Below are 15,835 nucleotides of genomic sequence, written 5' to 3'. Positions count from 1 at the left end.
GTTGAGGGCTAGGGTTAGAGATCCGGTTAGGGTTGGGATTGGACCTAGGGTTAGGGTTATGTTGAGGGCTAGGGTTAGAGATCCGGTTAGGGTTACGATTGGACCTAGGGTTAGGGTTATGTTGAGGGCTATGGTTAGAGATCCAGTTAGGGTTACGATTGGACCTAGGTTTAGGGTTATGTTGAGGGCTAGGGTTAGAGATCCGGTTCGGGTTACGATTGGACCTAGGGTTAGGGTTATGTTGAGGGCTAGGGTTAGAGATCCGGTTAGGGTTAAGATTGGACCTAGGGTTAGGGTTATGTTGAGGGCTAAGGTTAGAGAGACTTTTAGGGTTACCATTGGACCTAGGGTTAGGGTTATGTTGAGGGCTAGGGTTAGAGATCCGGTTCGGGTTACGATTGGACCTAGGGTTAGGGTTATGTTGAGGGCTAGGGTTAGAGATCCGGTTAGGGTTAGGATTGGACCTAGGGTTAGGGTTATGTTGAGGGCTAGGGTTAGAGATCCGGTTAGGGTTAGGATTGGACCTAGGTTTAGGGTTATGTTGAGGGCTAGGGTTAGAGATCCGGTTAGGGTTAGCATTGGACCTAGGGTTAGGGTTATGTTGAGGGCTAGGGTTAGAGATCCGGTTAGGGTTACGATTGGACCTAGGGTTAGGGTTATGTTGAGGGCTAGGGTTAGAGATCCGGTTAGGGTTACGATTGGACCTAGGGTTAGGGTTATGCTGAGGGCTAGGGTTAGAGATCCGTTTAGGGTTACGATTGGTCCTAGGGTTAGGGTTATGTTGAGGGCTAGGGTTAGAGAGACGGTTAGGGTTACGAGTGGACCTAGGGTTAGGGTTATGTTGAGGGCTAGGGTTAGAGATCCGGTTAGGGTTACGATTGGACCTAGGGTTAGGGTTATGTTGAGGGCTAGGGTTAGAGATCCGGTTAGGGTTACGATTGGACCTAGGGTTAGGGTTATGTTGAGGGCTAGGGTTAGCGATCCGGTTAGGGTTAGGATTGGACCTAGGGTTAGGGTTATGTTGAGGGCTAGGGTTAGAGATCCGGTTAGGGTTACGTTTGGTCCTAGGGTTAGGGTTATGTTGAGGGCTAGGGTTAGAGATCCGGTTAGGGTTACGATTGGACCTAGGGTTAGGGTTATGTTGAGGGCTAGGGTTAGAGATCCGGTTCGGGTTACGATTGGACCTAGGGTTAGGGTTATGTTGAGGGCTAGGGTTAGAGATCCGGTTCGGGTTACGATTGGACCTAGGGTTAGGGTTATGTTGAGGGCTAGGGTTAGAGATCCGGTTAGGGTTAGGATTGGACCTAGGGTTAGGGTTATGTTGAGGGCTAGGGTTAGAGATCCGGTTAGGGTTAGGATTGGACCTAGGTTTAGGGTTATGTTGAGGGCTAGGGTTAGAGATCCGGTTAGGGTTAGAACTGGACCTAGGGTTAGGGTTATGTTGAGGGCTAGGGTTAGAGATCCGGTTAGGGTTACGATTGGACCTAGGGTTAGGGTTATGTTGAGGGCTAGGGTTAGAGATCCGGTTAGGGTTACGATTGGACCTAGGGTTAGGGTTATGTTGAGGGCTAGGGTTAGAGATCCGGTTAGGGTTACGATTGGTCCTAGGGTTAGGGTTATGTTGAGGGCTAGTGTTAGAGAGACGGTTAGGGTTACGATTGGACCTAGGGTTAGGGTTATGTTGAGGGCTAGGGTTAGAGATCCGGTTAGGGTTACGATTGGACCTAGGGTTAGGGTTATGTTGAGGGCTAGGGTTAGAGATCCGGTTAGGGTTACGATTGGTCCTAGGGTTAGGGTTATGTTGAGGGCTAGGGTTAGAGAGACGGTTAGGGTTACGAGTGGACCTAGGGTTAGGGTTATGTTGAGGGCTAGGGTTAGAGATCCGGTTAGGGTTACGATTGGACCTAGGGTTAGGGTTATGTTGAGGGCTAGGGTTAGAGATCCGGTTAGGGTTACGATTGGACCTAGGGTTAGGGTTATGTTGAGGGCTAGGGTTAGCGATCCGGTTAGGGTTAGGATTGGACCTAGGGTTAGGGTTATGTTGAGGGCTAGGGTTAGAGATCCGGTTAGGGTTAGGATTGGACCTAGGGTTAGGGTTATGTTGAGAGCTAGGGTTAGAGATCCGGTTAGGGTTACGATTGGACCTAGGGTTAGGGTTATGTTGAGGGCTAGGGTTAGAGATCCGGTTAAGGTTAGGATTGGACCTAGGGTTAGGGTTATGTTAAGGGCTAGGGTTAGAGATCCGGTTAGGGTTAGGATTGGACCTAGGGTTAGGGTTATGTTGAGGGCTAGGTTTAGAGATCCGGTTAGGGTTAGGATTGGACCTAGGGTTAGGGTTATGTTGAGGGCTAGGGTTAGAGATCCGGTTAGGGTTACGATTGGACCTAGGGTTAGGGTTATGTTGAGGGCTAGGGTTAGAGATCCGGTTAGGATTACGATTGGACCTAGGGTTAGGGTTATGTTGAGGGCTAGGGTTAGAGATCCGGTTAGGGTTACGTTTGGTCCTAGGGTTAGGGTTATGTTGAGGGCTAGGGTTAGAGATCCGGTTAGGGTTACGATTGGACCTAGGGTTAGGGTTATGTTGAGGGCTAGGGTTAGAGATCCGGTTCGGGTTACGATTGGACCTAGGGTTAGGGTTATGTTGAGGGCTAGGGTTAGAGATCCGGTTCGGGTTACGATTGGACCTAGGGTTAGGGTTATGTTGAGGGCTAGGGTTAGAGATCCGGTTAGGGTTAGGATTGGACCTAGGGTTAGGGTTATGTTGAGGGCTAGGGTTAGAGATCCGGTTAGGGTTAGGATTGGACCTAGGTTTAGGGTTATGTTGAGGGCTAGGGTTAGAGATCCGGTTAGGGTTAGGACTGGACCTAGGGTTAGGGTTATGTTGAGGGCTAGGGTTAGAGATCCGGTTAGGGTTACGATTGGACCTAGGGTTAGGGTTATGTTGAGGGCTAGGGTTAGAGATCCGGTTAGGGTTACGATTGGACCTAGGGTTAGGGTTATGTTGAGGGCTAGGGTTAGAGATCCGGTTAGGGTTACGATTGGTCCTAGGGTTAGGGTTATGTTGAGGGCTAGGGTTAGAGAGACGGTTAGGGTTACGATTGGACCTAGGGTTAGGGTTATGTTGAGGGCTAGGGTTAGAGATCCGGTTAGGGTTACGATTGGACCTAGGGTTAGGGTTATGTTGAGGGCTAGGGTTAGAGATCCGGTTAGGGTTACGATTGGACCTAGGGTTAGGGTTATGTTGAGGGCTAGGGTTAGCGATCCGGTTAGGGTTAGGATTGGATCTAGGGTTAGGGTTATGTTGAGGGCTAGGGTTAAGGATCCGGTTAGGGTTAGGATTGGACCTAGGGTTAGGGTTATGTTGAGGGCTATGGTTAGAGATCCGTTTAGGGTTACGATTGGACCTAGGGTTAGGGTTATGTTGAGGGCTAGGGTTAGAGATCCGGTTAGGGTTACGATTGGACCTAGGGTTAGGGTAATGTTGAGGGCTAGGGTTAGAGATCCGGTTAGGGTTACGATTGGTCCTAGGGTTAGGGTTATGTTGAGGGCTAGGGTTAGAGAGACGGTTAGGGTTACGATTGGACCTAGGGTTAGGGTTATGTTGAGGGCTAGGGTTAGAGATCCGGTTCGGGTTACGATTGGACCTAGGGTTAGGGTTATGTTGAGGGCTAGGGTTAGAGATCCGGTTAGGGTTAGGATTGGACCTAGGGTTAGGGTTATGTTGAGGGCTAGGGTTAGAGATCCGGTTAGGGTTAGGATTGGACCTAGGGTTAGGGTTATGTTGAGGGCTAGGGTTAGAGATCCGGTTAGGGTTAGGATTGGACCTAGGTTTAGGGTTATGTTGAGGGCTAGGGTTAGAGATCCGGTTAGGGTTAGAATTGGACCTAGGTTTAGGGTTATGTTGAGGGCTAGGGTTAGAGTTCCGGTTAGGGTTACAATTGGACCTAGGGTTAGGGTTATGTTGAGGGCTAGGGTTAGAGATCCGGTTAGGGTTACGATTGGACCTAGGGTTAGGGTTATGTTGAGGGCTAGGGTTAGAGATCCGGTTAGGGTTCCGATTGGACCTAGGGTTAGGGTTATGTTGAGGGCTAGGGTTAGAGATCCGGTTAGGATTAGGATTGGACCTAGGGTTAGGGTTATGTTGAGGGCTAGGGTTAGAGATCCGGTTAGGGTTCCGATTGGACCTAGGGTTAGGGTTATGTTGAGGGCTAGGGTTAGAGATCCGGTTAGGGTTAGGATTGGACCTAGGGTTAGGGTTATGTTGAGGGCTAGGGTTAGAGATCCGGTTAGGGTTAGGATTGGACCTAGGGTTAGGGTTATGTTGAGGGCTATGGTTAGAGATCCAGTTAGGGTTACGATTGGACCTAGGTTTGGGGTTATGTTGAGGGCTAGGGTTAGAGATCCGGTTCGGGTTACGATTGGACCTAGGGTTAGGGTTATGTTGAGGGCTAGGGTTAGAGATCCGGTTAGGGTTAGGATTGGACCTAGGGTTAGGGTTATGTTGAGGGCTAAGGTTAGAGAGACTTTTAGGGTTACCATTGGACCTAGGGTTAGGGTTATGTTGAGGGCTAGGGTTAGAGATCCGGTTCGGGTTACGATTGGACCTAGGGTTAGGGTTATGTTGAGGGCTAGGGTTAGAGATCCGGTTAGGGTTAGGATTGGACCTAGGGTTAGGGTTATGTTGAGGGCTAGGGTTAGAGATCCGGTTAGGGTTAGGATTGGACCTAGGTTTAGGGTTATGTTGAGGGCTAGGGTTAGAGATCCGGTTAGGGTTAGCATTGGACCTAGGGTTAGGGTTATGTTGAGGGCTAGGGTTAGAGATCCGGTTAGGGTTACGATTGGACCTAGGGTTAGGGTTATGTTGAGGGCTAGGGTTAGAGATCCGGTTAGGGTTACGATTGGACCTAGGGTTAGGGTTATGCTGAGGGCTAAGGTTAGAGATCCGTTTAGGGTTACGATTGGTCCTAGGGTTAGGGTTATGTTGAGGGCTAGGGTTAGAGAGACGGTTAGGGTTACGATTGGACCTAGGGTTAGGGTTATGTTGAGGGCTAGGGTTAGAGATCCGGTTAGGGTTACGATTGGACCTAGGGTTAGGGTTATGTTGAGGGCTAGGGTTAGAGATCCGGTTAGGGTTACGATTGGACCTAGGGTTAGGGTTATGTTGAGGGCTAGGGTTAGCGATCCGGTTAGGGTTAGGATTGGACCTAGGGTTAGGGTTATGTTGAGGGCTAGGGTTAGAGATCCGGTTAGGGTTACGATTGGACCTAGGGTTAGGGTTATGTTGAGGGCTAGGGTGAGAGAGACGGTTAGGGTTACGATTGGACCTAGGGTTAGGGTTATGTTGAGGGCTAGGGTTAGAGATCCGGTTAGGGGTACGATTGGACCTAGGGTTACGGTTATGTTGACGGCTAGGGTTAGGGAGACGGTTAGGGTTACGATTGGACCTAGCGTTATGGTTATGTTGAGGGCTAGGGTTAGAGATCCGGTTAGGGTTACGATTGGACCTAGGGTTAGGGTTATGTTGAGGGCTAGTGTTAGAGAGACGGTTAGGGTTACTATTGGACCTAGGGTTAGGGTTATGTTGAGGGCTAGGGTTAGAGATCCGGTTAGGGTTACTATTGGACCTAGGGTTAGGGTTATGTTGAGGGCTAGGGTTAGAGATCCGGTTAGGGTTACGATTGGCCTAGGGTTAGGGTTATGTTGAGGGCTAGGGTTAGAGATCCGGTTAGGGTTACGATTGGACCTAGGGTTAGGGTTATGTTGAGGGCTAGGGTTAGAGATCCGGTTAGGGTTACGATTGGACCTAGGGTTAGGGTTATGTTGAGGGCTAGGGTTAGAGATCCGGTTAGGGTTACGATTGGACCTAGGGTTAGGGTTATGTTGAGGGCTAGGGTTAGAGATCCGGTTAGGGTTAGGATTGGACCTAGGGTTAGGGTTATGTTGAGGGCTAGGGTTACAGATCCGGTTAGGGTTAGGATTGGACCTAGGGTTAGGGTTATGTTGAGGGCTAGGGTTAGAGATCCGGTTAGGGTTACGATTGGAACTAGGGTTAGGGTTATGTTGAGGGCTAGGGTTAGAGATCCGGTTAGGGTTACGATTGGACCTAGTGTTAGGGTATGTTGAGGGCTAGGGTTAGAGATCCGGTTAGGGTTACGATTGGACCTAGGGTTAGGGTTATGTTGAGGGCTAGGGTTAGAGATCCGGTTAGGGTTACGATTGGACCTAGGGTTAGGGTTATGTTGAGGGCTAGGGTTAGAGATCCGGTTAGGGTTACGATTGGTCCTAGGGTTAGGGTTATGTTGAGGGCTAGGGTTAGAGAGACGGTTAGGGTTACGATTGGACCTAGGGTTAGGGTTATGTTGAGGGCTAGGGTTAGAGATCCGGTTAGGGTTACGATTGGTCCTAGGGTTAGGGTTATGTTGAGGGCTAGGGTTAGAGAGACGGTTAGGGTTACGATTGGGCCTAGGGTTAGGGTTATGTTGAGGGCTAGGGTTAGAGATCCGGTTAGGGTTACGATTGGTCCTAGGGTTAGGGTTATGTTGAGGGCTAGGGTTAGAGAGACGGTTAGGGTTACGATTGGACCTAGGCTTAGGGTTATGTTGAGGGCTAGGGTTAGAGATCCGGTTAGGGTTACGATTGGACCTAGGGTTAGGGTTATGTTGAGGGCTAGGGTTAGAGATCCGGTTAGGGTTACGATTGGACCTAGGGTTAGGGTTATGTTGAGGGCTAGGGTTAGAGATCCGGTTAGGGTTACAATTGGACCTAGGGTTAGGGTTATGTTGAGGGCTAGGGTTAGAGATCCGGTTAGGGTTACGATTGGACCTAGGGTTAGGGTTATGTTGAGGGCTAGGGTTAGAGATCCGGTTAGGGTTACGATTGGACCTAGGGTTAGGGTTATGTTGAGGGCTAGGGTTAGAGATCCGGTTAGGGTTACGATTGGACCTAGGGTTAGGGTTATGTTGAGGGCTAGGGTTAGAGATCCGGTTAGGGTTACGATTGGACCTAGGGTTAGGGTTATGTTGAGGGCTAGGGTTAGAGATCCGGTTAGGGTTAGGATTGGACCTAGGGTTAGGGTTATGTTGAGGGCTAGGGTTAGAGATCCGGTTAGGGTTCCGATTGGACCTAGGGTTAGGGTTATGTTGAGGGCTAGGGTTAGAGATCCGGTTAGGGTTAGGATTGGACCTAGGGTTATGGTTATGTTGAGGGCTAGGTTTAGAGATCCGGTTACGGTTACGATTGGACCTAGGGTTAGGGTTATGTTGAGGGCTAGGGTTAGAGATCCGGTTAGGGTTACGATTGGTCCTAGGGTTAGGGTTATGTTGAGGGCTAGGGTTAGAGATCCGGTTAGGGTTACGATTGGACCTAGGGTTAGGGTTATGTTGAGGGCTAGGGTTAGAGATCCGGTTAGGGTTACGATTGGACCTAGGGTTAGGGTTATGTTGAGGGCTAGGGTTAGAGATCCGGTTAGGGTTACGATTGGACCTAGGGTTAGGGTTATGTTGAGGGCTAGGGTTAGAGATCCGGTTAGGGTTACGATTGGACCTAGGGTTAGGGTTTTGTTGAAGGCTAGGATTAGAGATCCGGTTAGGGTTACGATTGGACCTAGGGTTAGGGTTATGTTGAGGGCTAGGGTTAGAGATCCGGTTAGGGTTACGATTGGACCTAGGGTTAGGGTTATGTTGAGGGCTAGGGTTAGAGATCCGGTTAGGGTTTCGATTGGACCTAGTGTTAGGGTTATGTTGAGGGCTAGGGTTAGAGATCCGGTTAGGGTTACGATTGGACCTAGGGTTAGGGTTATGTTGAGGGCTAGGGTTAGAGATCCGGTTAGGGTTACGATTGGACCTAGGGTTAGGGTTATGTTGAGGGCTAGGGTTAGAGATCCGGTTAGGGTTACGATTGGACCTAGGGTTAGGGTTATGTTGAGGGCTAGGGTTAGAGATCCGGTTAGGGTTACGATTGGACCTAGGGTTAGGGTTATGTTGAGGGCTAGGGTTAGAGATCCGGTTAGGGTTACGATTGGACCTAGGGTTAGGGTTATGTTGAGGGCTAGGGTTAGAGATCCGGTTAGGGTTACGATTGGACCTAGGGTTAGGGTTATGTTGAGGGCTAGGGTTAGAGATCCGGTTAGGGTTACGATTGGACCTAGGTTTAGGGTTATGTTGAGGGCTAGGGTTAGAGATCCGGTTAGGGTTACGATTGGACCTAGGGAGAGGGTTATGTTGAGGGCTAGGGTTAGAGATCCGGTTAGGGTTACGATTGGACCTAGGGTTAGGGTTATGTTGAGGGCTAGATTTGAGATCCGGTTAGGGTTACGATTGGACCTAGGGTTAGGGTTATGTTGAGGGCTAGGGTTATAGATCCGATTAGGGTTACGATTGGACCTAGGGTTAGGGTTATGTTGAGGGCTAGGGTTAGAGATCCGGTTAGGGTTAAGATTGGACCTAGGGTTAGGGTTATGTTGATGGCTAGGGTTAGAGACCCGGTTAGGGTTACGATTGGACCTAGGGTTAGGGTTATGTTGAGGGCTAGGGTTAGAGATCCTGTTAGGGTTACGATTGGACCTAGGGTTAGGGTTATGTTGAGGGCTAGGGTTAGAGAACCGGTTAGGGTTCCGATTGGACCTAGGGTTAAGGTTATGTTGAGGGCTAGGGTTAGAGAGAGGGTTAGGGTTAGGATTGGACCTATGGTTAGGGTTATGTTGAGGGCTAGAGTTAGAGATCCGGTTAGGGTTAGGATTGGACCTAGGGTTAGGGTTATGTTGAGGGCTAGGGTTAGAGATCCGGTTAGGGTTACGATTGGACCTAGGGTTAGGGTTATGTTGAGGGCTAGGGTTAGAGATCCGGTTAGGGTTACGATGGGACCTAGGGTTAGGGTTATGTTGAGGGCTAGGGTTAGAGATCCGGTTAGGGTTACGATTGGACCTAGGGTTAGGGTTATGTTGAGGGCTAGGGTTAGAGATCCGGTTAGGGTTACGATTGGACCTAGGGTTAAGGTTATGTTGAGGGCTAGGGTTAGAGATCCGGTTAGGGATACGATTGGACCTAGGGTTAGGGTTATGTTGAGGGCTAGGGTTAGAGATACAGTTAGGGTTACGATTGGACCTAGGGTTAGGGTTATGTTGAGGGCTAGGGTTAGAGATCCGGTTAGGGTTACGATTGGTCCTAGGGTTAGGGTTATGTTGAGGGCTAGGGTTAGAGATCCGGTTAGGGTTACGATTGGACCTAGGGTTAGGGTTATGTTGAGGGCTAGGGTTAGAGATCCGGTTAGGGTTACGATTGGACCTAGGGTTAGGGTTATGTTGAGGGCTAGGGTTAGAGATCCGGTTAGGGTTACGATTGGACCTAGGGTTAGGGTTATGTTGAGGGCTAGGGTTAGAGATCCGGTTAGGGTTACGATTGGACCTAGGGTTAGGGTTTTGTTGAAGGCTAGGATTAGAGATCCGGTTAGGGTTACGATTGGACCTAGGGTTAGGGTTATGTTGAGGGCTAGGGTTAGAGATCCGGTTAGGGTTACGATTGGACCTAGGGTTAGGGTTATGTTGAGGGCTAGGGTTAGAGATCCGGTTAGGGTTTCGATTGGACCTAGGGTTAGGGTTATGTTGAGGGCTAGGGTTAGAGATCCGGTTAGGGTTACGATTGGACCTAGGGTTATGGTTATGTTGAGGGCTAGGGTTAGAGATCCGGTTAGGGTTACGATTGGACCTAGGGTTAGGGTTATGTTGAGGGCTAGGGTTAGAGATCCGGTTAGGGTTACGATTGGACCTAGGGTTAGGGTTATGTTGAGGGCTAGGGTTAGAGATCCGGTTAGGGTTACGATTGGACCTAGGGTTAGGGTTATGTTGAGGGCTAGGGTTAGAGATCCGGTTAGGGTTACGATTGGACCTAGGGTTAGGGTTATGTTGAGGGCTAGGGTTAGAGATCCGGTTAGGGTTACGATTGGACCTAGGGTTAGGGTTATGTTGAGGGCTAGGGTTAGAGATCCGGTTAGGGTTACGATTGGACCTAGGTTTAGGGTTATGTTGAGGGCTAGGGTTAGAGATCCGGTTAGGGTTACGATTGGACCTAGGGAGAGGGTTATGTTGAGGGCTAGGGTTAGAGATCCGGTTAGGGTTACGATTGGACCTAGGGTTAGGGTTATGTTGAGGGCTAGATTTGAGATCCGGTTAGGGTTACGATTGGACCTAGGGTTAGGGTTATGTTGAGGGCTAGGGTTATAGATCCGATTAGGGTTACGATTGGACCTAGGGTTAGGGTTATGTTGAGGGCTAGGGTTAGAGATCCGGTTAGGGTTAAGATTGGACCTAGGGTTAGGGTTATGTTGATGGCTAGGGTTAGAGACCCGGTTAGGGTTACGATTGGACCTAGGGTTAGGGTTATGTTGAGGGCTAGGGTTAGAGATCCTGTTAGGGTTACGATTGGACCTAGGGTTAGGGTTATGTTGAGGGCTAGGGTTAGAGAACCGGTTAGGGTTCCGATTGGACCTAGGGTTAAGGTTATGTTGAGGGCTAGGGTTAGAGAGAGGGTTAGGGTTAGGATTGGACCTAGGGTTAGGGTTATGTTGAGGGCTAGAGTTAGAGATCCGGTTAGGGTTAGGATTGGACCTAGGGTTAGGGTTATGTTGAGGGCTAGGGTTAGAGATCCGGTTAGGGTTACGATTGGACCTAGGGTTAGGGTTATGTTGAGGGCTAGGGTTAGAGATCCGGTTAGGGTTACGATGGGACCTAGGGTTAGGGTTATGTTGAGGGCTAGGGTTAGAGATCCGGTTAGGGTTACGATTGGACCTAGGGTTAGGGTTATGTTGAGGGCTAGGGTTAGAGATCCGGTTAGGGTTACGATTGGACCTAGGGTTAAGGTTATGTTGAGGGCTAGGGTTAGAGATCCGGTTAGGGATACGATTGGACCTAGGGTTAGGGTTATGTTGAGGGCTAGGGTTAGAGATACAGTTAGGGTTACGATTGGACCTAGGGTTAGGGTTATGTTTAGGGCTAGGGTTAGAGATCCGGTTAGGGTTACGATTGGACCTAGGGTTAGGGTTATGTTGAGGGCTAAGGTTAGAGATCCGGTTAGGGTTACGATTGGACCTAGGGTTAGGGTTATGTTGAGGGCTAGGGTTAGAGATCCGGTTAGGGTTACGATTGGACCTAGGGTTAGGGTTATGTTGAGGGCTAGGGTTAGAGAGAGGGTTAGGGTTAGGATTGGACCTAGGGTTAGGGTTATGTTGAGGGCTAGGGTTAGAGATCTGGTTAGGGTTACGATTGGACCTAGGGTTAGGGTTATGTTGAGGGCTAGGGTTAGAGATCCGGTTAGGGTTAGGATTGGACCTAGGGGTAGGGTTATGTTGAGGGCTAGGGTTAGAGATCCGGTTAGGGTTACGATTGGACCTAGGGTTAGGGTTATGTTGAGGGCTAGGGTTAGAGATCCGGTTAGGGTTACGATTGGACCTAGGGTTAGGGTTATGTTGAGGGCTAGGGTTAGAGATCCGGTTAGGGTTAGGATTGGACCTAGGGTTAAGGTTATGTTGAGAGCTAGGGTTAGAGATCCGGTTAGGGTTACGATTGGACCTAGGGTTAGGGTTATGTTGAGGGCTAGGGTTAGAGATCCGGTTAGGGTTACGATTGGACCTAGGGTTAGGGTTATGTTGAGGGCTAGGGTTAGAGATCTCGTTAGGGTTACGATTGGACCTAGGGTTAGGTTTATGTTGAGGGGAAGGGTTAGAGATCCTGTTAGGGTTACGATTGGACCTAGGGTTAGGGTTATGTTGAGGGCTAGGGTTAGAGATCCGGTTAGGGGTACGATTGGACCTAGGGTTAGGGTTATGTTGAGGGCTAGGGTTAGAGATCCGGTTAGGGTTACGATTGGACCTAGGGTTAGGGTTATGTTGAGGGCTAGGGTTAGAGATCCGGTTAGGGTTACGATTGGACCTAGGGTTAGGGTTATGTTGAGGGCTAGGGTTAGAGATCTGGTAAGGGTTACTTTTGGACCTAGGGTTAGGGTTATGTTGAGGGCTAGGGTTAGAGATCCGTGTAGGGTTACGATTGGACCTAGGGTTAGGGTTATGTTGAGGGCTAGGATTAGAGATCCGGTTAGGGTTACGATGGGACCTCGGGTTAGGGTTATGTTGAGGGCTAGGGTTAGAGATCCGGTTAGGGTTACGATGGGACCTAGGGTTAGGGTTATGTTGAGGGCTAGGGTTAGAGATCCGGTTAGGGTTACGATGGGACCTAGGGTTAGTGTTATGTTGTGGGCTAGGGTTAGAGATCCGGTTAGGGTTACGATTGGACCTAGGGTTAGGGTTATGTTGAGGGCTAGGGTTAGAGATCCGGTTAGGGTTACGATTGGACCTAGGGTTAGGGTTATGTTGAGGGCTAGGGTTAGAGATCCGGTTAGGGTTACGTTTGGACCTAGGGTTAGGGTTATGTTGAGGGCTAGGGTTAGAGATCCGTGTAGGGTTACGATGCGACCTAGGGTTAGGGTTATGTTGAGGGCTAGGGTTAGAGATCCGGTTAGGGTTACGATTGGTCCTAGGGTTAGGGTTATGTTGCGGGCTAGGTTTAGAGATCCGGTTAGGGTTACGATGGGACCTAGGGTTAGGGTTATGTTGAGGGCTAAGGTTAGAGATCCGGTTAGGGTTACGATTGGACCTAGGGTTAGGGTTATGTTGAGGGCTAGGGTTAGAGATCCGGTTAGGGTTACGATTGGAACTAGGGTTAGGGTTATGTTGAGGGCTAGGGTTAGAGATCCGGTTAGGGTTACGATTGGACCTAGGGTTAGGGTTATGTTGAGGGCTAGGGTTAGAGATCCGGTTAGGGTTACGATTGGACCTAGGGTTAGGGTTATGTTGAGGGCTAGGGTTAGAGATCCGGTTAGGGTTACGATTGGACCTAGGATTAGGGTTATGTTGAGGGCTAGGGTTAGAGATCCGGTTAGGGTTACGATTGGACCTAGGGTTAGGGTTATGTTGAGGGCTAGGGTTAGAGATCCGGTTAGGGTTACGATTGGACCTAGGGTTACGGTTATGTTGAGGGCTAGGGTTAGAGATCCGGTTAGGGTTACGATTGGACCTAGGGTTAGTGTTATGTTGAGGGCTGGGGTTAGAGATCCGGTTAGGGTTACGATTGGACCTAGGCTTAGGGTTATGTTGAGGGCTAGGGTTAGAGATCCGGTTAGGGTTACGATTGGACCTAGGGTTAGGGTTATGTTGAGGGCTAGGGTTAGAGATCCGGTTAGTGTTACGATTGGACCTAGGGTTAGGGTTATGTTGAGGGCTAGGGTTAGAGATCCGGTTAGGGTTACGATTGGACCTAGGGTTAGGGTTATGTTGAGGGCTAGGGTTAGAGATCCGGTTAGGGTTACGATTGGACCTAGGGTTAGGGTTATGTTGAGGGCTAGGGTTAGAGATCCGGTTAGGGTTCCGATTGGACCTAGGGTTAGGGTTATGTTGAGGGCTAGGGTTAGAGAGAGGGTTAGGGTTAGGATTGGACCTAGGGTTAGGGTTATGTTGAGGGCTAGGGTTAGAGATCCGGTTAGGGTTACGATTGGACCTAGGGTTAGGGTTATGTTGAGGGCTAGGGTTAGAGATCCGGTTAGGGTTACGATTGGACCTAGGGTTAGGGTTATGTTGAGGGCTAGGGTTAGAGATCCGGTTAGGGTTACGATTGGACCTAGGGTTAGGGTTATGTTGAGGGCTAGGCTTAGAGATCCGGTTAGGGTTACGATTGGACCTAGGGTTAGGGTTATGTTGAGGGCTAGGGTTAGAGATCCGGTTAGGGTTACGATTGGACCTAGGGTTAGGGTTATGTTGAGGGCTAGGGTTAGAGATCCGGTTAGGGTTACGATTGGACCTAGGGTTAGGGTTATGTTGAGGGCTAGGGTTAGAGATCCGGTTAGGGTTACGATTGGACCTAGGGTTAGGGTTATGTTGAGGGCTAGGGTTAGAGATCCGGTTAGGGTTACGATTGGACCTAGGGTTAGGGTTATGTTGAGGGCTAGGGTTAGAGATCCGGTTAGGGTTACGATTGGACCTAGGGTTAGGGTTATGTTGAGGGCTAGGGTTAGAGATCCGGTTAGGGTTACGATTGGACCTAGGGTTAGGGTTATGTTGAGGGCTAGGGTTAGAGATTCGGTTAGGGTTCCGATTGGACCTAGGGTTAGGGTTATGTTGAGGGCTAGGGTTAGAGAGAGGGTTAGGGTTAGGATTGGACCTAGGGTTAGGGTTATGTTGAGGGCTAGGGTTAGAGATCCGGTTAGGGATACGATTGGACCTAGGGTTAGGGTTATGTTGAGGGCTAGGGTTAGAGATCCGGTTAGGGTTACGATTGGACCTAGGGTTAGGGTTATGTTGAGGGCTAGGGTTAGAGATCCGGTTAGGGTTACGATTGGACCTAGGGTTAGGGTTATGTTGAGGGCTAGGCTTAGAGATCCGGTTAGGGTTACGATTGGACCTAGGGTTAGGGTTATGTTGAGGGCTAGGGTTAGAGATCCGGTTAGGGTTACGATTGGACCTAGGGTTAGGGTTATGTTGAGGGCTAGGGTTAGAGATCCGGTTAGGGTTACGATTGGACCTAGGGTTAGGGTTATGTTGAGGGCTAGGGTTAGAGATCCGGTTAGGGTTACGATTGGACCTAGGGTTAGGGTTATGTTGAGGGCTAGGGTTAGAGATCCGGTTAGGGTTACGATTGGACCTAGGGTTAGGGTTATGTTGAGGGCTAGGGTTAGAGATCCGGTTAGGGTTACGATTGGACCTAGGATTAGGGTTATGTTGAGGGCTAGGGTTAGAGATCCGGTTAGGGTTACGATTGGACCTAGGGTTAGGGTTATGTTGAGGGCTAGGGTTAGAGATCCGGTTAGGGTTACGATTGGACCTAGGGTTAGGGTTATGTTGAGGGCTAGGGTTAGAGATCCGGTTAGGGTTACGATTGGACCTAGGGTTATGGTTATGTTGAGGGCTAGGGTTAGAGATCCGGTTAGGGTTACGATTGGACCTAGGGTTAGGGTTATGTTGAGGGCTAGGGTTAGAGATCCGGTTAGGGTTACGATTGGACCTAGGGTTAGGGTTATGTTGAGGGCTAGGGTTAGAGATCCGGTTAGGGTTACGATTGGACCTAGGGTTAGGGTTATGTTGAGGGCTAGGGTTAGAGATCCGGTTAGGGTTACGATTGGACCTAGGGTTAGGGTTTTGTTGAGGGCTAGGGTTAGAGATCCGGTTAGGGTTACGATTGGACCTAGGGTTAGGGTTATGTTGAGGGCTAGTGTTAGAGATCCGGTTAGGGTTACGATTGGACCTAGGGTTAGGGTTATGTTGAGGGCTAGGGTTAGAGATCCGGTTAGGGTTTCGATTGGACCTAGGGTTAGGGTTATGTTGAGGGCTACGTTTAGAGATCCGGTTTGGGTTACGATTGGACCTAGGGTTAGGGTTATGTTGAGGGCTAGTGTTAGAGATCCGGTTAGGGTTACGATTGGACCTAGGGTTAGGGTTATGTTGAGGGCTAGGGTTAGAGATCCGGTTAGGGTTACGATTGGACCTAGGGTTTGGGTTATGTTGAGGGCTAGGGTTAGAGATCCGGTTAGGGTTACGATGGGACCTAGGGTTAGGGTTATGTTGAGGGCTAGGGTTAGAGATCCGGTTAGGGTTACGATGGGACCTAGGGTTAGGGTTATGTTGAGGGCTAGGGTTAGAGATCCTGTTAGGGTTACGATTGGACCTAGGGTTAGGGTTATGTTGAGGGCTAGGGTTAGAGATCCGGTTAGGGTTAGGATTGGACCTAGGGTTAGGGTTATGTTGAGGGCTAGGGTTAGAGATCCGGTTAGGGTTACGATGGGACCTAGGGTAAGGGTTA

At 49.7% G+C, this 15,835-nt stretch overlaps 1 protein-coding gene across 1 annotated transcript in view; it reads left to right on the top strand.

Annotated features, from left to right (window-relative positions):
• The window catches only part of STPG4 (sperm-tail PG-rich repeat containing 4), a gene marked incomplete at its 3' end in the record, with an annotated part of 307,530 nt that overhangs the window by 189,739 nt on the left and 101,956 nt on the right, over positions 1-15,835 (top strand). The window lies entirely within an intron of this gene.

The sequence above is a fragment of the Miniopterus natalensis genome (genome assembly GCF_054644295.1).
Source record: "Miniopterus natalensis isolate mMinNat1 chromosome 13 unlocalized genomic scaffold, mMinNat1.hap1 SUPER_13_unloc_2, whole genome shotgun sequence".
Lineage (NCBI taxonomy): Eukaryota > Metazoa > Chordata > Mammalia > Chiroptera > Miniopteridae > Miniopterus > Miniopterus natalensis.
Note: the sequence above shows the minus strand (reverse complement) of the source record. Positions and strands in the feature narration are given on the sequence as shown.